The following is a 26635-nucleotide window of genomic DNA, read 5'->3' as shown; positions in this document are numbered from 1 at the left end:
TAGGTGTTTGCTCTTATAACAACCTACCCATTTTCACACATGCTCTTTGACCTCCCTCTTTTCATCCTCCTTGCCCTTTTTTCACACATAACATTGTGTTGTGAACTACAACTGTCATGGTTTTTGTAAGTTTCTTGGCCCACATACAGAGACTGCTCAAGGCGCGACTCAGATCTACACAGGTTTAATAGTTCAACAAAAAACAAGATCAGTCTCCTTAGAGGAAAACCCCAGTGAAGGGCAAAAACTTAAAGCGCCAGATAAGCCTCTGGGTTCGAAGTAGCACAGATGAATCCCTCAGATTCTCGGTGGAGAGCGGACAGGCAAGGCAGGCGAACGGCCATGGCTGGACTCACTTCCAGGAGCGAATTACATTCGGAGTGGAAACCAGAATCGGCTAGGCTGGCGTCTTGCAGAGCTCAGGATCTCTGGAAACAAAGAAACGGAAACACAAAGGTAAGTTCCTCTCTCAGGCACAGCAGCATTTAAACAGGATCTGCAAAGGCAAGGCTTGGGCTCAGGTTACCACGTATGGTCAACAACCAGGCGCTGAATGGATGTCAACCTGCTCCTTAAATGCCACCATTGATGAGCCCCAACTGGTCCCAGGTGTGTCTGATCAGCAGCTCCCTACTCTACCCGGACTCCTGGCGCCACCTCCTGGGAGTAACAAAAGAAACCTGGCTCCACCAACCCCAACAGTACCCCCCTCTCAACGGCTGCCCCCTGGCAGCCCAGAAGACCCAGACGGACGAGAGGCCCAAAAGTCTGTGATCAATGTCGGATCACAAATAAACGACCGGGGCACCCAGGAACGATCCTCCGGACCGTAACCCTCCCAGTCCACCAAAAACTGCCATCCTCGACCCCGCCGACGGGCGTCCACAATCCGTCGGACCGTGTACACAGGATGCCCCCCTAGCTCCCGGGCGGGGGGAGGGGACGCGGCCGGAGGGCACAGAGGACTGGACAAAACTGGCTTGATCCGGGACACGTGAAAGGTGGGGTGGACACGGAGGGAAGAGGGCAATCGTAGGCGGACAGCAGTAGGGCTGACGACCGACTCAATCTCATACGGCCCAATAAACCGTGGAGCCAGCTTCTTAAAGGTCGATCGTAAGGGGATGTCCTGAGAGGACAGCCAGACCCTTTGCCCAGGAACATAGGTGGGAGCAGGGATCCGTCTGCGATCCGCAAAACGGCAGTTCTGTGCGGAGGTGCGTTGTAACGCCGACACAGTCTCCCTCCAAACCCTTCTACATCTACGGATGTGGAGAGAAACGGAGCTTACAGCAATGTCCTTCTCCTCAGAGGGAAACAGGGGAGGTTGGTACCCCAAGGAAACCTCAAATGGGGACAATCCTGTGGCCGCAGAGACGTGAGCATTGTGAGCGTACTCTACCCATGGTAAATGTGTGCTCCACTCAGATGGGTCCTGGCAAGTGAGACAGCGGAGTGCGGACTCCAGTTCCTGGTTAAGTCTCTCCACCTGACCATTGGACTGAGGATGATACCCGGATGTGAGAGAAACCTTAGCGTCCAGAGCTCGGCAAAACTGTCTCCAAACCTGCGACGTGAACTGGGGACCTCGATCCGACAGGATCTCCAGTGGAATCCCATGTAACCGGAAAACATGTCTGACCAGCAACTGGGCTGTCTGGAGGGCTGACGGTAGCTTCCTGAGGGCAACAAGATGGCACGCCTTAGAGAAACGGTCAACAATAGTCAAAATGGTAGTCATACCTCTGGAGGGTGGGAGCCCCGTCACAAAATCAATTGCTATATGGGACCATGGTCGAGTGGGAATGGGCAGTGGTTGTAGAAGCCCAGCCGGAGGTCTATGAGACGGCTTGTTCCTCGCACACGTAGGGCAGGCGGATACATACTCCCTCACATCCTTATGTAAAGAGGGCCACCAGAATCTCCTGGAGATGAGGGCCACGGTTCGGCTGGAACCCGGATGGGCAGAGAATTTGGATGAGTGGAACCAGTGAACTAGACGACACCGGACGGAGGTAGGCACATAGGATCTGTCTGGTGGCCTGTTCTCGGGGCCTGGCTCCACGAGTTGTGCCCTCCTAACCAGATCCTCTATCTCCCACGTCACTGAACCCACTGTACACGTCGGAGGGAGAATTGGAGCCGGCGCCCTCTCTACGTCATCAGGAGAGAATACTCTGGACAGTGCATCAGGCTTGATATTCTTAGATCCTGGACGGAAGGATATAGACAGATTAAATCGTGAGAAGAACAACGACCACCGTGACTGCCGAGGATTCAATCTCTTAGCCGATTGCAGGTAGGAGAGATTCTTGTGGTCCGTCCACACCAGAACTGGGTGCTCCGCGCCCTCCAGCCAGTGACGCCACTCCTCGAGAGCCAGCTTGATACCCAGGAGTTCTCGGTCCCCCACATCATAATTTCGTTCCGCTGGGGAAAACCTTCGGGAAAAAAAAGCACAGGGGTGTAATTTCTCATCAGACTCAGCTCTCTGGGATAATACTGCACCCACGCCGGCATCTGAAGCGTCCACCTCTAGTACGAATTGCTTGAGGGGATCTGGCTGAACCAGGATGGGCGCACCCGCAAATCTCTGTTTTAGATCAGAGAAAGCTGTGTTAGTCTCTGTAGTCCAAGTGAAGTTTCTCTTGGTGGACGTCAAAGCTGTGAGTGGGGCGACAATTAGGCTATAATTCTTGATGAACCGCCGATAAAAATTTGCAAAGCCCAGGAACCGTTGGAGTTGTCTCCTGGACTCAGGAATAGGCCAATCCAACACTGCCTTTACCTTGTCAGGGTCTGAACGCACCTGTCCGCTCCCGAGCACGTAGCCCAGGAAAGTTACGGATGACTTGTGGAATTCACATTTCTCTGCCTTCACAAACAGCCGGTTCTGCAGTAATCGCTGAAGGACGAGGCGGACATGTCGTTGGTGCTCTGCAAGGGTCTTGGAGAAGATTAATATGTCATCCAGGTAGACAAAAACGAACACATTCAGATAGTCCCTGAGGACATCATTAACCAGAGACTGAAAAACCGCCGGTGCATTGCAGAGTCCAAACGGCATCACTAAATACTCAAACTGCCCTAATGGTGTCTTAAACGCCGTCTTCCACTCATCTCCTTGTCTTATGCGGACGAGGTGATATGCATTACGAAGGTCTAGTTTGGAAAAGACCGTCATTCCCTGTACTGTTTCAAAAGCTGAAGAGAGTAATGGTAGGGGATACCTGTTCTTAACCGTGATCTGGTTAAGGCCCCTGTAATCAATGCACGGCCTTAAAGTTCCATCCTTCTTTCCCACAAAGAAAAACCCGGCTCCTAATGGTGAAGAGGAGTGGCGGATTATTCCGGCCCTTAGAGACTCATTTATGTATCTTTCCATCGCCTGGCGTTCAGGGCGTGAAATGTTATAAAGACGGCTGGACGGTAATGAGGCTCCGGCCAATAAGTTGATGGCGCAGTCGTAAGGACGGTGTGGTGGTAAAGACAGGGCATGATTCTTGCTAAACACCTCTCTTAAGTCATGATACTCTCTGGGGACATTACCGAGATCCGTGAGGTCCGCCTCCTTCTGAGGAGCCGGCAGAGAGCTAGGTCTGTGAGGTACGGCTGACTGGAGACATGAAGACAGGCATTCCGGAGACCAAGCTTCTACTCGTCCCTGAGTCCAGTTTAGATGAGGATTATGTAATTGCAGCCATTTAAATCCCAATACAATGGGAGGATTAGGTGACGGAAAAACAAAAAATGAAATCATTTCATGATGGTTACCAGAAATAATCAGCTGGACTGACTCTGTCTGGTGAGTAATAGTATGGAGTCCCCTCCCATCCAATGCTGTGACCCTTATCGGGGCCTCCAATCTCACAGTCTTGATATTTAGTTGACTCACTAAAGATTTATCAATCAGGTTCTGCTCACATCCTGAATCAACAAGGGCTGAAAGTTCAAGTGAGTCTTGATTTACCTGAATCACGGCTGGTAGGGCAAACCTCGGGGACTTCGAAGACAGGGATCGACCCATCGGATTCCCCTCGTCTGACGGACCCCCTCTTGTGGCTGCCCCGGCACCGGGCTCGAACGCCTTAAAAGGACAGGCGACAACAAAATGGTCCGGAGACCCACAGTATAAACATAAATCAGACTCTCTCCGCCTCCGTTTCTCAGCAGCCGAGAGGCGGGCTCGCCCCAGCTGCATGGGTTCGGCCTCTCCCGGTTCAACAACCGGTCTGGCACGATAAAAAGTTCCATCTACAACAGTGGATCTCCCTCTCTGTCTTCTCCTTTCTCTCAGTCTGTTATCCACTTTAATCGCTAACAAAATTAGGTCATTTAACTCCGTCGGTTCTTCCACCATAGTCAGCTCGTCCTTAACTGAGTCATTTAGCGACTGAAAAAATGCCGACTTGAGAGCACAAGCGTCCCAGCCTGAGGAGGCGGCTAGTGTTCTAAAATCGATGGCATACTCTGCTACAGAGCGCACCCCCTGTCTTAGGTTCCACAATCTCCTTGACCTGCTTGTAGTATCTGGTTCTTGAGAGAACGTCATCCTGAACTCATTCAGGAAAGACTGGAACGAGCACCCAAAATCTAATGGGTCTTTGAAACGGGCTTCCGCCCATCGTAGGGCCTTACCATTTAATAAACCCACAATGTAGGAGATTCTTGATCCATCAGAGGGGAATGATTGTGGAGATCTGTTGAACACCAGGGCGCATTGCAAGAGGAATCCTCCACAGCTTGACTCACCCGAATATCTCTCTGGACTAGAGGAACTGACGTCACGGGTTACTGGGGGCGGAAAAACCGTCGAAGGACTGGAACGCGGGATGCTTGCGCCCTCTGCAGGTGTAGACGGCTGGGCTGGCTGCAGTTTAAGAAACATTGTCGTCATCTGTTCAATTCTCTCTCGCATCTCCTGCTGCTGTTCATAAATAGTCCGAAGCAGACTATCATGGGACTGGAGCTGCTGACTCTGATCTGACACAACGTTCCTGAGCAGCTCTGTGGGGTCTTGTTGGCCTGGTTGTTATGTCATGGTTTTTGTAAGTTTCTTGGCCCACATACAGAGACTGCTCAAGACGCGACTCAGATCTACACAGGTTTAATAGTTCAACAAAAAAACAAGATCAGTCTCCTTAGAGGAAAACCCCAGTGAAGGGCAAAAACTTAAAGCGCCAGATAAGCCTCTGGGTTCGAAGTAGCACAGATGAATCCCTCAGATTCTCGGTGGAGAGCGGACAGGCAAGGCAGGCGAACGGCCATGGCTGGACTCACTTCCAGGAGCGAATTACATTCGGAGTGGAAACCAGAATCGGCTAGGCTGGCGTCTTGCAGAGCTCAGGATCTCTGGAAACAAAGAAACGGAAACACAAAGGTAAGTTCCTCTCTCAGGCACAGCAGCATTTAAACAGGATCTGCAAAGGCAAGGCTTGGGCTCAGGTTACCACGTATGGTCAACAACCAGGCGCTGAATGGATGTCAACCTGCTCCTTAAATGCCACCATTGATGAGCCCCAACTGGTCCCAGGTGTGTCTGATCAGCAGCTCCCTACTCTACCCGGACTCCTGGCGCCACCTCCTGGGAGTAACAAAAGAAACCTGGCTCCACCAACCCCAACAGTACCCCCCTCTCAACGGCTGCCCCCTGGCAGCCCAGAAGACCCAGACGGACGAGAGGCCCAAAAGTCTGTGATCAATGTCGGATCACAAATAAACGACCGGGGCACCCAGGAACGATCCTCCGGACCGTAACCCTCCCAGTCCACCAAAAACTGCCATCCTCGACCCCGCCGACGGGCGTCCACAATCCGTCGGACCGTGTACACAGGATGCCCCCCTAGCTCCCGGGCGGGGGGAGGGGACGCGGCCGGAGGGCACAGAGGACTGGACAAAACTGGCTTGATCCGGGACACGTGAAAGGTGGGGTGGACACGGAGGGAAGAGGGCAATCGTAGGCGGACAGCAGTAGGGCTGACGACCGACTCAATCTCATACGGCCCAATAAACCGTGGAGCCAGCTTCTTAAAGGTCGATCGTAAGGGGATGTCCTGAGAGGACAGCCAGACCCTTTGCCCAGGAACATAGGTGGGAGCAGGGATCCGTCTGCGATCCGCAAAACGGCAGTTCTGTGCGGAGGTGCGTTGTAACGCCGACACAGTCTCCCTCCAAACCCTTCTACATCTACGGATGTGGAGAGAAACGGAGCTTACAGCAATGTCCTTCTCCTCAGAGGGAAACAGGGGAGGTTGGTACCCCAAGGAAACCTCAAATGGGGACAATCCTGTGGCCGCAGAGACGTGAGCATTGTGAGCGTACTCTACCCATGGTAAATGTGTGCTCCACTCAGATGGGTCCTGGCAAGTGAGACAGCGGAGTGCGGACTCCAGTTCCTGGTTAAGTCTCTCCACCTGACCATTGGACTGAGGATGATACCCGGATGTGAGAGAAACCTTAGCGTCCAGAGCTCGGCAAAACTGTCTCCAAACCTGCGACGTGAACTGGGGACCTCGATCCGACAGGATCTCCAGTGGAATCCCATGTAACCGGAAAACATGTCTGACCAGCAACTGGGCTGTCTGGAGGGCTGACGGTAGCTTCCTGAGGGCAACAAGATGGCACGCCTTAGAGAAACGGTCAACAATAGTCAAAATGGTAGTCATACCTCTGGAGGGTGGGAGCCCCGTCACAAAATCAATTGCTATATGGGACCATGGTCGAGTGGGAATGGGCAGTGGTTGTAGAAGCCCAGCCGGAGGTCTATGAGACGGCTTGTTCCTCGCACACGTAGGGCAGGCGGATACATACTCCCTCACATCCTTATGTAAAGAGGGCCACCAGAATCTCCTGGAGATGAGGGCCACGGTTCGGCTGGAACCCGGATGGGCAGAGAATTTGGATGAGTGGAACCAGTGAACTAGACGACACCGGACGGAGGTAGGCACATAGGATCTGTCTGGTGGCCTGTTCTCGGGGCCTGGCTCCACGAGTTGTGCCCTCCTAACCAGATCCTCTATCTCCCACGTCACTGAACCCACTGTACACGTCGGAGGGAGAATTGGAGCCGGCGCCCTCTCTACGTCATCAGGAGAGAATACTCTGGACAGTGCATCAGGCTTGATATTCTTAGATCCTGGACGGAAGGATATAGACAGATTAAATCGTGAGAAGAACAACGACCACCGTGACTGCCGAGGATTCAATCTCTTAGCCGATTGCAGGTAGGAGAGATTCTTGTGGTCCGTCCACACCAGAACTGGGTGCTCCGCGCCCTCCAGCCAGTGACGCCACTCCTCGAGAGCCAGCTTGATACCCAGGAGTTCTCGGTCCCCCACATCATAATTTCGTTCCGCTGGGGAAAACCTTCGGGAAAAAAAAGCACAGGGGTGTAATTTCTCATCAGACTCAGCTCTCTGGGATAATACTGCACCCACGCCGGCATCTGAAGCGTCCACCTCTAGTACGAATTGCTTGAGGGGATCTGGCTGAACCAGGATGGGCGCACCCGCAAATCTCTGTTTTAGATCAGAGAAAGCTGTGTTAGTCTCTGTAGTCCAAGTGAAGTTTCTCTTGGTGGACGTCAAAGCTGTGAGTGGGGCGACAATTAGGCTATAATTCTTGATGAACCGCCGATAAAAATTTGCAAAGCCCAGGAACCGTTGGAGTTGTCTCCTGGACTCAGGAATAGGCCAATCCAACACTGCCTTTACCTTGTCAGGGTCTGAACGCACCTGTCCGCTCCCGAGCACGTAGCCCAGGAAAGTTACGGATGACTTGTGGAATTCACATTTCTCTGCCTTCACAAACAGCCGGTTCTGCAGTAATCGCTGAAGGACGAGGCGGACATGTCGTTGGTGCTCTGCAAGGGTCTTGGAGAAGATTAATATGTCATCCAGGTAGACAAAAACGAACACATTCAGATAGTCCCTGAGGACATCATTAACCAGAGACTGAAAAACCGCCGGTGCATTGCAGAGTCCAAACGGCATCACTAAATACTCAAACTGCCCTAATGGTGTCTTAAACGCCGTCTTCCACTCATCTCCTTGTCTTATGCGGACGAGGTGATATGCATTACGAAGGTCTAGTTTGGAAAAGACCGTCATTCCCTGTACTGTTTCAAAAGCTGAAGAGAGTAATGGTAGGGGATACCTGTTCTTAACCGTGATCTGGTTAAGGCCCCTGTAATCAATGCACGGCCTTAAAGTTCCATCCTTCTTTCCCACAAAGAAAAACCCGGCTCCTAATGGTGAAGAGGAGTGGCGGATTATTCCGGCCCTTAGAGACTCATTTATGTATCTTTCCATCGCCTGGCGTTCAGGGCGTGAAATGTTATAAAGACGGCTGGACGGTAATGAGGCTCCGGCCAATAAGTTGATGGCGCAGTCGTAAGGACGGTGTGGTGGTAAAGACAGGGCATGATTCTTGCTAAACACCTCTCTTAAGTCATGATACTCTCTGGGGACATTACCGAGATCCGTGAGGTCCGCCTCCTTCTGAGGAGCCGGCAGAGAGCTAGGTCTGTGAGGTACGGCTGACTGGAGACATGAAGACAGGCATTCCGGAGACCAAGCTTCTACTCGTCCCTGAGTCCAGTTTAGATGAGGATTATGTAATTGCAGCCATTTAAATCCCAATACAATGGGAGGATTAGGTGACGGAAAAACAAAAAATGAAATCATTTCATGATGGTTACCAGAAATAATCAGCTGGACTGACTCTGTCTGGTGAGTAATAGTATGGAGTCCCCTCCCATCCAATGCTGTGACCCTTATCGGGGCCTCCAATCTCACAGTCTTGATATTTAGTTGACTCACTAAAGATTTATCAATCAGGTTCTGCTCACATCCTGAATCAACAAGGGCTGAAAGTTCAAGTGAGTCTTGATTTACCTGAATCACGGCTGGTAGGGCAAACCTCGGGGACTTCGAAGACAGGGATCGACCCATCGGATTCCCCTCGTCTGACGGACCCCCTCTTGTGGCTGCCCCGGCACCGGGCTCGAACGCCTTAAAAGGACAGGCGACAACAAAATGGTCCGGAGACCCACAGTATAAACATAAATCAGACTCTCTCCGCCTCCGTTTCTCAGCAGCCGAGAGGCGGGCTCGCCCCAGCTGCATGGGTTCGGCCTCTCCCGGTTCAACAACCGGTCTGGCACGATAAAAAGTTCCATCTACAACAGTGGATCTCCCTCTCTGTCTTCTCCTTTCTCTCAGTCTGTTATCCACTTTAATCGCTAACAAAATTAGGTCATTTAACTCCGTCGGTTCTTCCACCATAGTCAGCTCGTCCTTAACTGAGTCATTTAGCGACTGAAAAAATGCCGACTTGAGAGCACAAGCGTCCCAGCCTGAGGAGGCGGCTAGTGTTCTAAAATCGATGGCATACTCTGCTACAGAGCGCACCCCCTGTCTTAGGTTCCACAATCTCCTTGACCTGCTTGTAGTATCTGGTTCTTGAGAGAACGTCATCCTGAACTCATTCAGGAAAGACTGGAACGAGCACCCAAAATCTAATGGGTCTTTGAAACGGGCTTCCGCCCATCGTAGGGCCTTACCATTTAATAAACCCACAATGTAGGAGATTCTTGATCCATCAGAGGGGAATGATTGTGGAGATCTGTTGAACACCAGGGCGCATTGCAAGAGGAATCCTCCACAGCTTGACTCACCCGAATATCTCTCTGGACTAGAGGAACTGACGTCACGGGTTACTGGGGGCGGAAAAACCGTCGAAGGACTGGAACGCGGGATGCTTGCGCCCTCTGCAGGTGTAGACGGCTGGGCTGGCTGCAGTTTAAGAAACATTGTCGTCATCTGTTCAATTCTCTCTCGCATCTCCTGCTGCTGTTCATAAATAGTCCGAAGCAGACTATCATGGGACTGGAGCTGCTGACTCTGATCTGACACAACGTTCCTGAGCAGCTCTGTGGGGTCTTGTTGGCCTGGTTGTTATGTCATGGTTTTTGTAAGTTTCTTGGCCCACATACAGAGACTGCTCAAGACGCGACTCAGATCTACACAGGTTTAATAGTTCAACAAAAAAACAAGATCAGTCTCCTTAGAGGAAAACCCCAGTGAAGGGCAAAAACTTAAAGCGCCAGATAAGCCTCTGGGTTCGAAGTAGCACAGATGAATCCCTCAGATTCTCGGTGGAGAGCGGACAGGCAAGGCAGGCGAACGGCCATGGCTGGACTCACTTCCAGGAGCGAATTACATTCGGAGTGGAAACCAGAATCGGCTAGGCTGGCGTCTTGCAGAGCTCAGGATCTCTGGAAACAAAGAAACGGAAACACAAAGGTAAGTTCCTCTCTCAGGCACAGCAGCATTTAAACAGGATCTGCAAAGGCAAGGCTTGGGCTCAGGTTACCACGTATGGTCAACAACCAGGCGCTGAATGGATGTCAACCTGCTCCTTAAATGCCACCATTGATGAGCCCCAACTGGTCCCAGGTGTGTCTGATCAGCAGCTCCCTACTCTACCCGGACTCCTGGCGCCACCTCCTGGGAGTAACAAAAGAAACCTGGCTCCACCAACCCCAACAACAACAGAATAATCTCATAATAAAGCAGTCAAACACTGTAGGCTAACTGTCGGTAAATACAGTGAATTAAGAATCCACAATATGTCAACAATGTTGTTTATAATGTCACTATAGTCGGCAGATTCAAAGTGCAGTGGGACAGTGCAGATATTTACCCCTAAAACTTTTAAACATGTCAGATTTGTTCCAATAATTGTATGCAAAAAAAAAAAAAAAAAGCTGCTGGTGAAAGAAAAAGGGCCATTTCAGTCAGACATTTCCATCCACTCACCATGGGCATGAATGTTAGATTGATTTAAGGCTTTTAGTGATTAAATTAAATAGTTCTTATTCCAGGGTGGAATGATTCTATAACATACAACTTTGATGATTTTTTTTTTTTTTTACATACAAGGAGGGGGTGCACAAGTTTGAATTTATTGTGGATTATCTGTGATCCACACAGTGTCAAAGTTATAAAAACTGCCTCAAATACATACATGCATCCCACTAATATCTGGATACATGTTTCTTTGCAAGTTGTACCTCAGTCACAAACTTTGTGAATCTAACAACAACAACAGTCTAAGTTGAAACCTGTGTACCTTTAGTTAAATCCCTTTCTGGCCACTTCACACTCAGCTGCAAACCACCCCAGTGCAAACTGAAGATTATGGCCTGACGATGCCAAAAGAACCACATCATCTGCAAAAAGCAGAGACAAGACCCTGAGATTCCCAAACCAGAAATCCTCCTCTTCACAAATGGGCCTTGAGATCCTCTCTTTAAGCACCACAAACAGGGTCAGAAACAAGGCACAGCCCTGGCAAAGTCCAACCTGCACTGAGAATGAGCTCAATTTTGTGCTGAGGATGTGCACACAGCTCCTGCTTTGGTTTTACAGAGACCAGATACCTCTTAAAAATGACCCAGGCAAGGTTAACGATCTGGTCCATTGTTCCATGACCAGGACGAAATCCACATTGTTCCTCCTAAATCTGAGAGTTGAATATCAATCAGAGACTCGCCTCCAACACCCTTGAGTAAACTTTACCAGGGAGGCTAAGAAGTGTGGTCCCTCGATAGTTGGAACACACTCCCCTTTTTAAAAGTGGAAACCACTATCTTGGTCTGCCATTCCACAGGGGTTGTCCCAGGCCTCCATATGACACTGAAGAAACATGTCAACTATGCCAGCCCCACAATATCCAGAACTGTCAGCATCTCAGGGCAAATCTTGCTCACCCCTGATGCCCTGCCACTGGGGAGATTTTTGACTACCTCAGTGACCTCTGCCATGGTAATGGACTAGTCTTCCCCCAAGTCTTCAGACTCATGGGGGAGGACTGGTGGCATGGTGACTAAATTAGGGACATCCTTGAAGTGCTCATTCGACAGTATCCCCAGTCTGGGTTAGCAGTTCACCACCTAAAGCAAGCAATACTTAGAATGAGGCCCACTTTCCATTTCTGAGTCGCAAAATGGTTTGCCAGAACCTCGAGGCCAACCAAAAATCCTTTTTTTGGCCTCTCCACATTACTCCCATGTCAGAGTTTTTTCAGTCGCAACCACAAAAGCTGCAGTCCTTCTGGCCACCATGTACAAGTCAATGGCTTCAGGAGTCCTCTGGGAGGCCCAAGCCCTAAAGGCCTTTCTTTAGCTCAACAGCCTCCATTACTGCTGGTGCCCACCAGCAGGTCCTTCAGTTTTCACTGCAACAGGCACCAATCACCTTCAGGCTACAGCTCTAAGGGATCCACCAGATGTTCCCAGCTCACCTTCACAACTCATTTGTGGTTACCAGGTCTGTCCAGCAGCCATACTATCCTGCCACCGGATACACAGCGCCTTTTCACTATTCTCAATGTTTTCAAAACTAAGTGTGGAAAAATCTGTAATTCACTTCAAAGCTATCTCACGATTGAGTGTTTTATGCAGGGCAGCAGAAGGTAAACACACTTTAAAAATTGTAGTAACAGTTTGGTTACTGCTTCGATCGCAGACTAACATTTTCTTTAAAGCAATTGAACTTTGCGAGTCACACTTGCTTTGGACTAGTAGACAAACTGGGAGTTCCCTGTTTGTCACACTTGGCTTGATACAAAAGACTAGCAGCCATATGCCCTAATGGCTCTTTCAGCAGACCAACATTTCACAGGCTAATTACTGACAGGGAGGGAGGAGATCTTTAACAACAGCTGATTATTAGGATTGGTAGGGTAGCATTCACCAGGTTGACACCAGTTTATTCCTTTACTATGTAATTATTGTCACCATTATAACTATCACAGATATCAGATAGCCTCTCAAAATGATCATACTATTCCTGTATATGATTCCAGGACTCATCACTTCATAATAAATAGGTAGTCATCTTATGAGGAGATGAATTCAGCTTCTACTGTGATACAAGGCAGGGATGGCTCGGCTGAAAGGTGGGAATTTCTAAAATGGAGCATCTCCCAGAAGAACCAGGCTGTTGGCCGTGTCTGAGAAAGGGAAGCAGTCTGCTACTATGTGGTTTTTCGTAAGCTGTTCATGTACTCTCTGTGATCAAGTTAGTAGAGGGGCTGGTGCACAGAGCCAAAGGACCACCAGGAGTGTCTTAAGACCAAAGGATCGGTTCAGTAATACATCAGCTGGTTTGGTGACTTCAGTCTAGTTAAGATGTAAGACGAGTTGCATTCAGAAGTGTTTGGACTAATTATGAAGTCCTGACTTTCTATTTACTTGTTAAATTCAAATTCATTCTTTCAAATGTTACTTTAAACTCTGAAATACTGCACCCATAATATTCTGCTATTATACTCGTTTAGAGTTCAAAAGTGCCAGAGTTGTATTTCGACACCTACATCTGTCAGAGGACTGTCCTTTGACAGAAAACATGTCCAGGTCTAAAAGCCATGCTAAGGATAAATAATAATTACTGAAATACTGGTCTAAATCTGCATATCTTCATTTCAATTGTGTTCTCCAGTAGAGTAAATCATAAACATGGGGGTGGATGGCGTGGTTTGTATAAAGCAGCTGAGGTGGGTATGATGTGGGTGGAGGTGGCCAACAATATAATGTGCACAGCCTAGAATCCAGTTTTGTAAGCCATCTACACACAACGAAAATGTGTAGATGAGGCCGTTTTTTATCTACTGTAATTTAGAGGTCTGAACATTCCTCGATGCACTAAAATGCATACACCACACCACTCAGTTTGTGTTTGGGTGTTTTGTCCTTAGGGTGGACCAGCCTCTGTCTGAGAGTCCTGTTGGGTCTGAAGTGCATCGGGAAGTCCTGTTTGGTAAAATCCTTCTGAGTTTCTCAGATACTCCAGCAGGATATGGGATGACAGTGCCATATTTTTTTTTTTCTTTTCCTCTCTGTTCTGTTTTGTGGTGTTTTTTTAGATTTCCAAATTGACTTGACAAACGTCCAGTTAGGATATCCACTAGTTTTGAGAGCTTTTTTGATGTGTTTCTGTTTCTTTTCCTTTCCTTCTATCCTTGTGGGCACATGTTTGGCTTGATGATGTAGATTTCTAATAACAGAAAGTTTGTGTTCCAGTGGGTGGTAAGAGTCAAACAGAAGGTACTAATATTGTGGTGATTGGTGGTTTTGTGTGTGTGTGAGTGCTTCCTGGTGGGCGTCTCCTGAGCAGGTGACGGACGCCTCATCACCACTCCTCTCACACCTGTGACTGATCAGGCTGATGGGAAGTAGAGGAGTATTTAAGGCTGCAGTGAAGACCAGATCAGCGCTGGAGCATTGTTTACCATGCGGTAAAGTGCAGAGCCTGTGAGAGACTTAGCTGTGTTTTTTTGTGTACTCCCTGTTGTAATCTAAGTTATGTTTTTGTATCTTCAAACCTGTGTTCAGGATTACCTGTCCATCTGGAACCAGTCTGGTCTGCCTTCAACTGCCTGCCGTATAATTAAGTATTCACCTGCACAACTGAACCTGCCTGTTCCTGCTACTACTGCCTCCTGGATTCCAAGACTGGTCAGTCGCATTCTGAATCATCACCTTACCTGCACTTGGGGAAATACTCACCTCACCTGGATCCCTCTCTCTGGAACCTACACCGGACCATCGCTGGACAAGGATCGATCTCGTCATCTCTTCTGTGTTCTGGACTCATACCAGTTCAGTAAGAACTATCACTAAGAATATTACCTGCGCCATACCTGCTGTTCCTCTCTTCACCGATCCCATACTCTCCTCATTCTCTGCTCCTCAGGTCCTGGCTCCGGTTCCCCTCTGTAAATATTCCACTGCACTGTAAATAAATTCACTTCCCATTACCTGCTGGTTTATGCGTCTGTCTGTTGCCGAACTGCTCGCTTGGGTATAATCTGAAACCTGACAAATATGTGTGGGTTGGTTTCTTGTATAGCTCGATGACAGTTCAAAACAGGCAGCTTGTTTCATTAGTATCCTCTCTGGTGGACTTGTTGATGTTGTCAACAGAATTCATGCATCTGGTAAAATATTTTACTTTCTTAACTTGGATTTTGACCCAGGAATAATCTAAATATCTGTAACAGTGGCTTGGTGTTGTTTTTTTTTTTTTTGAAGGAGTTTGTGGTTTTCTTTTGTTTCTTCTATGTAGAGATTGACCACAATCTGTGACACTGGAGATCCCATGGCACAACCATGCTTATGTCTGTAAAAAACTGACTATATTTGAAATAAGTGGGGGAAAAACAGAGGTCCAGCAGGGTGCATATCTGGTTGTGGATGAAATTGGTCCTATTGTTTAAACCATTACAGCATTAAAGAACCCTCTATTTAATCTTCTCTAAACTCAAATTATTGTTCTAGGATGTTCTGTAGAAATTCCTTTCTGACCTCACTGATTCTTCATTGTCTGAATACTTGTACCATTCATGAACACTTAATCAGTTAGAGATAAATAGTACTTCTAGACTCATAAAAAAAAACATATATGTAGAAATCAAATCTATGCAATTATGAAATGATTATCATGTGTGCAATTATTCAATGAAAATTTAATCCAAAATGTCTTTATTAGTTTTTATATTTCACAGGTTGATGACCTCTTTTTAACTCTAATTTTGAACAGGAGGGAAAGGTTTTTTTTTTTATCTGAACTGAAGGCACCCAGATGCCTGAAAGAATGTATCATCAACCACTGATAAACACTCAGGATGGCCTTGATCCTGGGTGGTGTTCAGCATGTGTTTTAGTCTTCAGAGAGAGTTTGTTTTGTGTATCCGTCCTGTGCAGATGTTCCCCCTAATCTTCTATTTGTGTTTGTTAATCTGGGTGAAGAAAACTTTTTTTTTTTTATGCTTAGAGCTGGTTTGTCAAAAAGTCAAGCAGAGTGAAAACGGTTCAAGGAAGCAGGAAGAGAGAATTTATAGCTTTGAGATATAAAGATGGTGGTGGTAGTTGCTTGTCGCCCACCACCTTCCTCATCAGCTGACCGAGGAGATCCCTGATGACTTCACATTGACTCCCAGCTACCTTGGCTGAACACTGACTGAGACCTTGCTTAGTCTTGGCCAGACGTTGTCCTCCTTTTTCATGACATTTCTGGTCCGATCAGCCAACAACACCACTCAGACGGAGTGTCCCCTGGCCCAGAGCATCAACCCGGATTTGGTGACAAAAGTGATTTGGTATGGTTATAGGTTTCAGCTGATGTATATTTGATTATACTGCTTCCTCACTTGAAGTTCTATCGAAATAACCTGATAATCTGGCAGAATTGTAACATCCTTTTTTAGCTAACTTTCAAAACTAAGACCTTTATAGAATCAGTCTAAATTCTTGCGAGAGTAAATCCTGAATCAGCTTTCTGTTAAATAATTTATTTTGGTTTAGATAATCTAATAATCACTACTTTACTTTTGTTTTAAATCATATTCAAAGTACTTATTTCACAGTTATTTGAATAGTTCCCTAAATTCTTAGTGTTAGTTTATTTTGCAATGTGTTGATTTTATCACCGTTTGTTGTTCATTCTAAATTTTGATATGGATTATTTTTGTAATAAAACTGTAAGACAAATTTGGGATCTCCTCATTTGATGTAAAAATATTATTGATAGGAGTTCCATGTAATGGTGAATTTCAGTTTAGTTGTTGAGTTCTGATAATAATAAGGGTGTATAGATGAAATAATCCAACGACTGAATTCGTATAAGATATCATCAATCTGTTATTGGTTGATAAGAAGACCTGGTGCCTTCTTTGGATGGTTTGGTGAACACGTAAAGAGATGAAAGGCTTAACATTAAGGTTTACAGGAAATCAACCCAAACAGATCAGTACCTTCTGTTTGACACTCACCATCCACTGGAACACAAACCTTCTGTCATTAGAACTCTACACCATCAGGCCGAACATGTCCCCATGAAGACAGAAAGGAAGGAAAAGAAACAGAAACACATCCAAAAAAGGCCTTCAGACATGTTGGCGTTTGTCAAGTCAGCAAGGAAATCAAGAAAACACGCACCAGAACAGAACAGAGAGGAAAAGAAAACAAACACAAAAACAAGACCCTAATGGCTTGTTGTGGCAGCAATAAATGAATTTCCAGGCACTGTTAGATGAAATCACTCAAGCAGGTTTATTTATATAATGTGCACAGAATATAGAGAGCAGTTCTGAACAGGGAAGCTCCAAATCAAAGCTCTGCCCCTCCAAGTCAACACAGGTGCTTTTATTAAAGATATTGAAATACTGGACCAGAAGGAGGAGTTAGGGAAAAGTAAGTCAGTCTGGTTCCCAAGGGAAGAAAATTCAACATCACTTCTATAAACAAGTTCATTCTGTGAGAACCCATGGGACTTGGAACAGAAGTCATAACATTATCAGGACTTATAAACAACAGGTGTTACCCTATAGTAAATTCTGCCATTACAGGCTACAGTGGAGAGAGTGGGTTTATTCTACAGTTTATTCTGCAGTTTAACTCTCCAGTTAAGAAAAAATTGAGAAAGCTCCCCGGATAAGAGACAAAATGCTGTCAACTACAATATAGAAGTTCAGTTGTTCTGAGCGTTAATTGTTCTGTTTTTGTTTGTTTGTTGATTTTCTATGTCCTAACTGAGAATTTATACTAGACTAATATGACCTGACCAAAATTTTAACTTTTGTGGTTCTGGTTCCAGTGGGGGAATGATTGCTGTTGGGGTTGCAATGACATGGAAGCTAAAAAGAAGTGTGAGGCGTGTGTCCACCTAAAACAAATGCATCTGAGTCTGTGTGAAAATTTTTTTGCCTATTTCCATAAGTCTATTTTATACACCAGATGTCCCATCTATTCATTTCTGACAATGGCCAATACCAACTAAGGTATACAAAAGCTGAATAAAATGCCTAAAGTAAAAAAAAAAACATTCTTTTTCTGTTTATATGCCTTTTGGGGATAAATTCATGGAACCTCATGTCAATCAAAAAAAGGAAATACCTTTTTTTTTAAGAAAAAAAAAGTTTATTACTCAAATTTGACTGCATAACAAACATTCTCATTAACACAAGAAAAGAGGTAATACACACCCAAAGACCTTGTCAAAAATCCTGCAAAAACATTTACATTCTGGCTGATTTTTTTTATGTTGTAGCAGGATTCATTATTCAGGTTAAGTTGGCCTAAAGTATTAGTATCAGCTGGTATCCATCAAAGCACATACATTTCAAACCACAGCCACTGACAATACAGCCAGGGGAATCCACATTGAGCACATCTTCAATCATTTTTACTCTCAATTGAGGCAATAGAGACAATTTCCAAATGTCAGACAGCTTTTTTTTTTGTCAACAGAGCAACATTTTTCTCTGCTCTCCAAATATTATCCTCCTCTTTCCCTAGTCCTTCAGGGTTTCAGTTTGACCACCTCACAGGGGGTTCTGTGTTCCAAGAATGTCATGACAGAAAGAAGTGACCTTCTGATCCAGTCTCAGCACAGCATGGATGCCTACAATGACCGGATCGAGCAAGACCTTATTTTAACCTTTATACTCATAAAGCCATAACTGCTATGTTATGCATATGTGGCCTATTGATATTGGCTTGATGCAAGAAAACAAGTCCCACACCTGTTTTCCTTTGAAGGTAAGTCTGCTTTTATTCTGTCACTGTCAAAGCTTTACGCCTCCTTTTCTCTGAACTTTCAAAGGAGTTAATCTTGATTCCTGATCTGTTTTTATCTATCACTATTAGATGAGAAAAAAACAGAATTTGCCTGTCTATTGAAGACTGCAGTAAAGTTCAGCTGAGAGATATTGGAAAAAAAGTTGGGGTGGAATTGGAGCAGAGAGCTAGAGTATTAAAAAATAATTTGGCACATCCTAACTCACTTTCTTCAGCATTTTTTTTCAGAATATGAAGACATTCAAGTAATTTCCTTGAAATATTCAGCTCCCTCAGTGCACTTATTGATGTAGCCTATTATAAGTTCTGTTTTCATTGTAGCCTGGAGTAAAACCACAGTGCCCTCTCACTACTCTCAATGTTTTCACAACTAACTGTCAAAAAAAACTGTATTTCACTGCAAAGCTATGTCAAGATTGGGTGTATTATGCAGGGCAGCAGAACAGGGCATAATCACTGAGTTGGTAGGTAACTCAAGGAGTCATTAGGATGTTAAAGGCACTTTAAAGATCAGAGTGTACAGTTTGTTTACTGCTTCCATTGCAGACTAACATTTTCTTTAAGGCAATTGAACCTTGCGTGTCATGCTTGCTTTGGACAAATAGACAAACTGGGAGTTCCTGTTTGTCACACTTGGCTTGATACAAGAGACCAGCAGCTATGTGGCTGGAAAAGCAGCATCACTCCCTGCTATGCCCTAATGGCTCTTTCAGCAGACCAACATTTCACAGGCTAATTACAGACAGGGAGGGAGGAGATCTTTCACTACAGCTGATCATTAGGATTGGTAGGGTAGCATTCACCAGGTTGACACCAGTTTATTCCTTTACTATATAATTATTGTCACCATTATAACTATCACAGATATCAAGATAGCCTATCAAAATGATCATACTGTTTCTGCTTTTTAAAGTCATGTTCAAGAAAGCTGTGGGGCAACACAGTGTTGGTTTGATAAATAGAAACTTTTAAATAATTTTAGGGACCAAACAGAATGAACCAACAGGATATCCCGGCTAATGTCTAATCTTTTTAAAAAAAAATTTTTATAACTCTGATGGAAGTATTTTATTTAATCACTATTTGATGGCTCACTTTTTAGAGACTAACTTTTTGGTCTGAAAACTGTACATGTTGCATGATTTATTCAGTTACTAATGAAAAATGATTTTTAATTTGCTACTCCACATGAAACTTTGGAAAACTCATATCAGATATTATCAAAACATGGTTCGATTTGCAATAGTGTGCTACGACTTGGTAACTGTACAATGCAGAAAAAATTCACAAAATACAATAATGGGATTTTAATGAAACAAGTGAGAAAAGCTTCATATCTCAGGTATACCTTACAGTAGAAACATTATTCAATGTTTAAATGTGTCACAGAATATTGGACTTCATACAACTGCTCTGCCATTTCGATATCTTTAACAAGTTTTACTTAATTAGAGTTGGACCTTTCTGATTTTGCAAGATTTTCCTCACAAAATGTTTAGCTTAGTGTCTAAATTTTAAGCTTTCTTAACTTTAAATAAATTGCAGACTTATTATCTTCACAGTCTTTACAAGTCATATAGTTATATGTCAAAGTGTACACATTTTTGTCTCTTCTCAATACTTACTCTTACTCTCTTAGGCCCCATCCACAAGGGAGCAGGGTGTTTTTTATTTTTTATTATTTCAGCCTTGCTTCCACATGGAAACAGTGTTTTAGGAGCCTCAAAACTGGTTTTCTTGAAACCAGGTTCCAGACTGAAAACATCCAGAAATATCTCCTTTGTGTTTTCATTTCGACAGCCAAAATGTAACCTTTTGAAAACTATGATGTTATAAACTCACCTCCTACATAACCTAATCCCTAACATGACACATGTAACAACAATAATGACAGATAACAGGATTGGGTTTGTGCTGCAGACACTAGTTTCTCAACTACAGAAAAAACAAAACAAACCTGAACTGCTAATGATAGACATGTCTATCATAACACGTCTATACAGAAAAACCTTCATATTCTGTATTACTTCAATAAGCAGACAAGGCTGATGAACAATAACATTCTTATATAAAGCAGCAGTGGCGGGCGATGCATTTCACACTTAGGCCTTCAGTGATGTCCAACTTAGTAAATAAATAACTTTCATTATGCCAACATTTATAACACTAGGATTGGAGAGTTTTTAGAAACACACTTAAGCACTACTTAGCATTGCATCACCTCCATTGTGTACAAAATGGGCTATTATCCGGCACATTTTAAAAATCAACAAACCCGCATCAACAGTTAAAACATATCTGGTATGCTACTGTCAAAACTAAATAAAATAGAATAAAATAAATAAAATGTTTGCACTCACCAAAACGGCTGTGTCCCCCTAAACACTTATTTCAACTCAAAATCTACTCTGGAACAGGTTAGCTAGCTCGGGGTTGGCCGTCCTCCTCTAACGAGATCTAGCTTCTCTTGAAAAGTTCGTCTTGAAAACAGCCTTGCCAGTATATCAGCAACCAAATCAACGTGTTGCTCTCCTTCGGCCATTGTGGGTTAAAAATGTTTTTAAACAGTAACAGTTCTGGTGTTACACCATATTCTGTGACCCACCGTATATTGTGACCGTAAGGGGCGCTGTTGCGTTCTTACACCACACCTTGCCATGTGATAGCCCCGAAGAAGAGTAAGCTACGCCAAAAACGTAAGCTTTGCAGAAGCCTTACATCTATGACAGTAAGAGGAAACAAACGCAAAAGGAAAAACAAAGAAAACGCAGAGCAAAGAGGTACTTTGTATTATGTTGGTTGTTTGTAAGTTTTAGGTGTTAAAATTGTCCTATGAACACAATTAAAAAAATTATCTAAACATTATTGCATTTCCTCCCACAGATCCAGTGTGATGTTTGTGACCGGTGGTATCATTCTACGTGTCTCCAATCCGGACCCCAGTAAACCTTACTGCTGTGCAGCTTGCCAAGACGAATCTTCAGTTTATTGTCCTGCGTTGTGTTTATCCAATTATTTATATGTTTAATTTTTGTATTACATTGTATTATTTTCAATGTTAAAATAAAGCAGTTTGGTTCAGGTATTTAATGTTTTAGTGTTCCAGTATGATCACAATAGGTGCTATCATATAATGTGACCGTCTATATCTCAATAATGGTCATGAAGTCAGTGGTCAGGTGATACTTTTTATTCTTTAGAGGAAAGAGAGAGTCACTAGAAGCTGTTTGGTTTAACTAAACTCTTGGTGTGCTTGGTGTTTTCTTTGTTTTTCCTTTTGCGTTTGTTTCCTCTTACTGGCCATAGACGTAAGGCTTCTGCAAAGCTTACGTTTTGGCGTAGCGTACTCTTCTTCAGGGCCACCATTGGCAAGGTGTAGTATAAGAACGCAACAGCGCCCCCTACGGTCACAATATATGGTGGGTCACAGAATATGGTGTAACACCTGGTGTGACTCTGTTGATCTGCATAGCACTGCCGATCATAGGACGCGTAAATGTCACGTTCAACGTGTGGCCAGCTAGAGGGCCTTACTGACACAACTCATGATCTGATTGGCTATCGCAACTGTCTATCAACAGTATTTGCCCGTTCACTTACAGTGCACAGACGCCAGCACTGACGATTCTGAAGATTTCATACAGCCTGGCAACATAAAATAGCTGAATTCTGATTGGATAAAAACTCTAACCTAAAAACAACAGCACTGGAAAGAGCATAATATGACACGAAGAGAATATAAATAATTTTAGATATCTGGGAAAGTAAATTAAAACTTAAATTAACCTTTATCATAATTATGATGATTCTTGGTTATGTTAGGCCAGCAGAGAAGGCCTTGCTGGCCCTGACGGCCCACCACTGTAAAGCAGAATTACACCAAATTGTGAGGATCTGGAGTTAGCTCCGCCTTTGGGCGGCACTACTAACCCTTACTCCACAGGTGATCCTGATCCCACTGATGAGACCTGCCAGTATTTAAGCCTCCGGCTGAGACCAGACCTTCACTGGAGCATCAAACCTCTTGGGTTAGACTCTCAGCCACAGTGTCTAATCTCAGTTGGTCTCGCTACGCTAACAGAGTTTTTTCATACTGTCCTATTCAGGTTTTCTACCACGTCAAGACGCTCCAACCTCACGGGAACTTACCTGGACTGCTGGATACTTACCTTGGCTGGATTACAGGCTCATCGACATCTGGATCACCTGGGACACTTGTCTCACCTCCTCTTTGCAGTTTAACGCCTCCTGGACCTGTAAGAAACAAAGACATTATTCACTCACTCCACCAAGCTTCGCTGATCGTATTTAGTACCCGAGACTCACCCAGCTCCTCTTGCTTTGCAGACCATTCCCGAACCTGGCTCACTGTACATTTGCTGCACCACCTGTAAATAAATTCACTTACCTTTAGCTCTGTCTCCGTGTCTGGTTTTGGTGTCGCTCTTTGGACAAAAACATCCTGGGTTCATGTCACAAATAATCTAACTCCAAAAATGTTTTTATCACTTTATTGAATTGTCAACGATGCAAAAAAAAAAAAAAATTGCAGAAAAATAAATTGGAATACTTTAAAAAAAAACAGCATTTGTGTTGAAAGAGTTGAGCTTGATACTCTTCAAACATTAAGAGGAAACCTCTTCCTTCCTTTTTGCATTAGGTATAATTTTATTGATTCTACTAAAAGCTCCTTCCTCCTACCAAATGTTTTCCTTGTCACCCTGTTTACAGAGTTTGCTCAGGTGTGTTCAGGCTCTATATTGTGCGAAGCATGTTGAGAGAACATTTACACACAGTACACACAGATCAAGGTTTGCATATATTTGAAATTCTTTTCCTTTAGGTTGTTGTCACAGTATAAAATTATTATTTTAAATGCAATATTCAGGTCCTCTGAAATTTTTGTTAATGTGTTAACTCAAAAGACACATTTTAATAAAATCCCTGACCTCCGGAATGCGTAACTTCTCTGCTGACACTTTACAAGTCAACAGTGAATAAATACTCAGCACTTTTATTTGGCATATTGAAAAACTATCTGGACTTTTTTATATTAATAAGGCGAAAACCATCCACTCATTTTCTTTACCTGCTTCTCCTTTCCAGGTTGCAGGGAGCTGGTGCCTATCTCCAGCAGTCACCGTGCGAGAGGTGGAGGACAGCCTGGACAGGTCGCAAATCCATCCCAGGGACACATAGAGACAAATGAGACAAACAACCATTCACGCTCTCACTCACACCTAGGGACAATTTTAGAGTTACCAGTAACTTAACATGCATGTTTTTGGTCTGTGGGAGGAAACCAGAGTACCTGGAGTAAACCCACACATGCACAGGGAGAACAAGCAAACTCCACCCAGAAATGTCCCATGTTGGGAAACGATCCTGCTGTTGCAAGTTAAAAACAAGTGCACATTAATGGGCAACTTATTTGTTTCCTGTTCATTTGAATGCTTTTGTTATTTTGCCCATGCCAAAAATGCAAATCTGTTTTCTTTTAGTCATTTTAAATAAAAAACTGAACAAGAAATAAAGAGCAAGTCAAGAGCAGGAAACATGGCAAAAGGACATCATTAGCGTGTAAAACTACCTCCAGCTAATGATAGAAAAGTGGTATTTATGTAATTTCAGACAGCATCTATATGCAGATCATTGAAGATGATTAGGAATATCAAGAAGACACAAACAGTTAAAATGACAAAATTATTTTTTGACATGACTAATCCCAGTGACATTATTTTTCCTACTGTATAATTAAAATAATTTACTGATCCTATTCTTTGTTTAAACCAGGAATCTTCCATATTGCGGAAGCCTCAGTGTCATTATTTTAAATGGCACCGTTAGCTTTGTGACCTATACAGTTCAGACCTAAAAACATTAATCACAAATATAGTGGAAACTCAAAACACAAACACCTCTGCTTATTAAATTTTCCAATTACAAATGCTTGGTCCTCCAAATTACAAACTTTCCTCTACTTACAAATTGTCTGGCCACTCCACTGTGCTCAAGCCACCACTGCAGTGCAGTGTTGTGCATGAATGCTTTCAGATGAAAACGATTATGACTGTAGTTTATTTTTTCTATTGATTTTTAACTAAGTGAATCAGGCTTTCAGCTTATCTGTGAATGCATGTCACTGTGGCAACACTTAATGCCACTCCTTTTGGTAGTGATTGGCTGCTGGCAGCATGGCCAATGAAGAAGACAATTTAACCAGCATCACTGGTGAAGGTGGACTTTTAAAGGAGTGTCATGAATACTCTGGCACATAATCATATATATATATATATATATATATATATATAAACATAACATTTGTTCACTATATACAATATTTCCACTGAGCCTGAAGAAACCATTCAAACATCAGATTCATCAACCTCCAATTTGCATAGTAAAAGCACAGTAAAATTGCTACTGAATAGTACTTAATATGCAGAAAATTATTATTTATTATTAGACTACAAGAAGTGCTCTTCTTGTAGTCTAACCCTGAGTAGAACTGAGAGTGTTTCTATTAAGTATTCTGTGTTCAGAAACTTTACTGAGTGAAGCTACTTTGCATTTGCTACATGTTCTTATCACTTTTGAGTGAAATTATGTAATGATATACTTGCTATTTATTGCCTACTCCTCCTGCACAGTGACTACTGGAGATAGGCAACACAGACCCCCATGACCTGGAAAGGAAAAGCGGGTAAAGAAAATGGATGGAAGGTTGCTAATTAATGCAAGATGCTATTTTATTTTTAAAAAAAGCAAAAAAAAACCCCAAACATTTGGGGTTATGATAATGTTGTTCAGTGTTCTGACATGTTTGTGCACTTTGTATCTTTGCATTTATGTATTTAAAATAGATTGGAAAAGATTATTTAAGCTAATTGCTAGGTTAACAACTACCTCAGTTAACATAGTTGTTACAAACACTAAAACAGTACAAATGCATTGTACTGTGCACTTAGTATGAATATGAATTACTGTATCTAACCAACTTCAGTTATTTGTATTGCACTTTAAAGTGATTTGAATAATGTAGTTAAACTTAGTTGTAATAGCAATTTATGTTAAATATAAGACTAAAAGAACAGAACAATTTACAATTTTTTTTTAAAATTCCGTTATTTTTAATGTGAAATACTTGTTTGATATACAAATTTACAATATAAAAATCATCTGTTTGAACAAGATAGATTCATATTTAGAAGTTCTACAGTAGTACAGTGTATTCAGTGACAGGATGCAACAATAACCAGTGGGAGAGAGAAAAAAAAAGAGTAAATATGGACTATTTTAAACATGACCTTATGCTGCTGTAAAGCACCATTTAATTGACTTTTACTGAGGAACAAAGAAACAGGCCTTGGCTAAATTCTCTACAATTAAACAATCCACCAAAATGGCAGATTGTTTTAATATGTGTTCATTATATTCATGGAAAACTAACAGTTCTGCACTACAAAAACGTTTCAGAGGAAATCAGAGGCGAGTCTGGTTCGTTAGTCTATGTTGCTCCCACCCTCCCTCCTTTTTTTTTTTTGGATACACTGACACTTTTAGTTGGCTTTTTATAAAAAATATTGGCCTTTGGTACTCTTAGATAGCCTTCTGGTACCTTTAGTTTAGCTTTTATCATGTCTGATAAACACATGTTTTTAAATCCTAGTTCAGTTTATGTTAGCTTTCATTTTATCTTAGTTTGGTTTTCATCAGTTTATAAATGGGGGACCAGACCGGAGGGTGTGTTCCAATTACAGAGGGATCACACTCTTAAGCCTCCCTGGTAAGGTTTATTCAGGGGTTCTGGAGAGGAGGGTCCGTCGGATAGTCGAACCTCAGATTCAGAAAGAGAAGTGTGGTTTTCGTCCTGGTCGTGGAACACTGGACCAGCTCTATACCCTCAGCAGGGTCCTTGAGGGTGCATGGGAGTTCGCCCAACCAGTCTACATGTGTTTTGTGGACTTGGAGAAGGCGTTCGACCGTGTCCCT

The 26635-nt window shown here is 43.9% G+C and overlaps 2 long non-coding RNA genes across 4 annotated transcripts in view; one reads left to right on the top strand and one right to left on the bottom strand.

The window, feature by feature from the left end:
• The window catches only part of LOC112451355, a 38660-nt gene that overhangs the window by 6423 nt on the left and 5602 nt on the right, over positions 1-26635 (bottom strand). Inside the window, exon 3 of one of the 3 annotated variants that reach the window (XR_005233565.1) lies at positions 23733-23806. The exons of the other annotated variants lie outside the window; for them this stretch is intronic. This is a non-coding gene — a long non-coding RNA (uncharacterized LOC112451355). The remainder of the gene's footprint in view (positions 1-23732; positions 23807-26635) is intronic. 3 annotated transcript variants of the gene reach the window in all.
• LOC119617330 lies at positions 21114-23216 on the top strand. The gene is made up of 2 exons (XR_005233566.1): positions 21114-22899; positions 22991-23216. It is a non-coding gene; the product is annotated as an uncharacterized LOC119617330 (long non-coding RNA).

Source organism: Kryptolebias marmoratus, linkage group LG9 (genome assembly GCF_001649575.2).
Source record: "Kryptolebias marmoratus isolate JLee-2015 linkage group LG9, ASM164957v2, whole genome shotgun sequence".
NCBI lineage: Eukaryota > Metazoa > Chordata > Actinopteri > Cyprinodontiformes > Rivulidae > Kryptolebias > Kryptolebias marmoratus.
Note: the sequence above shows the minus strand (reverse complement) of the source record. Positions and strands in the feature narration are given on the sequence as shown.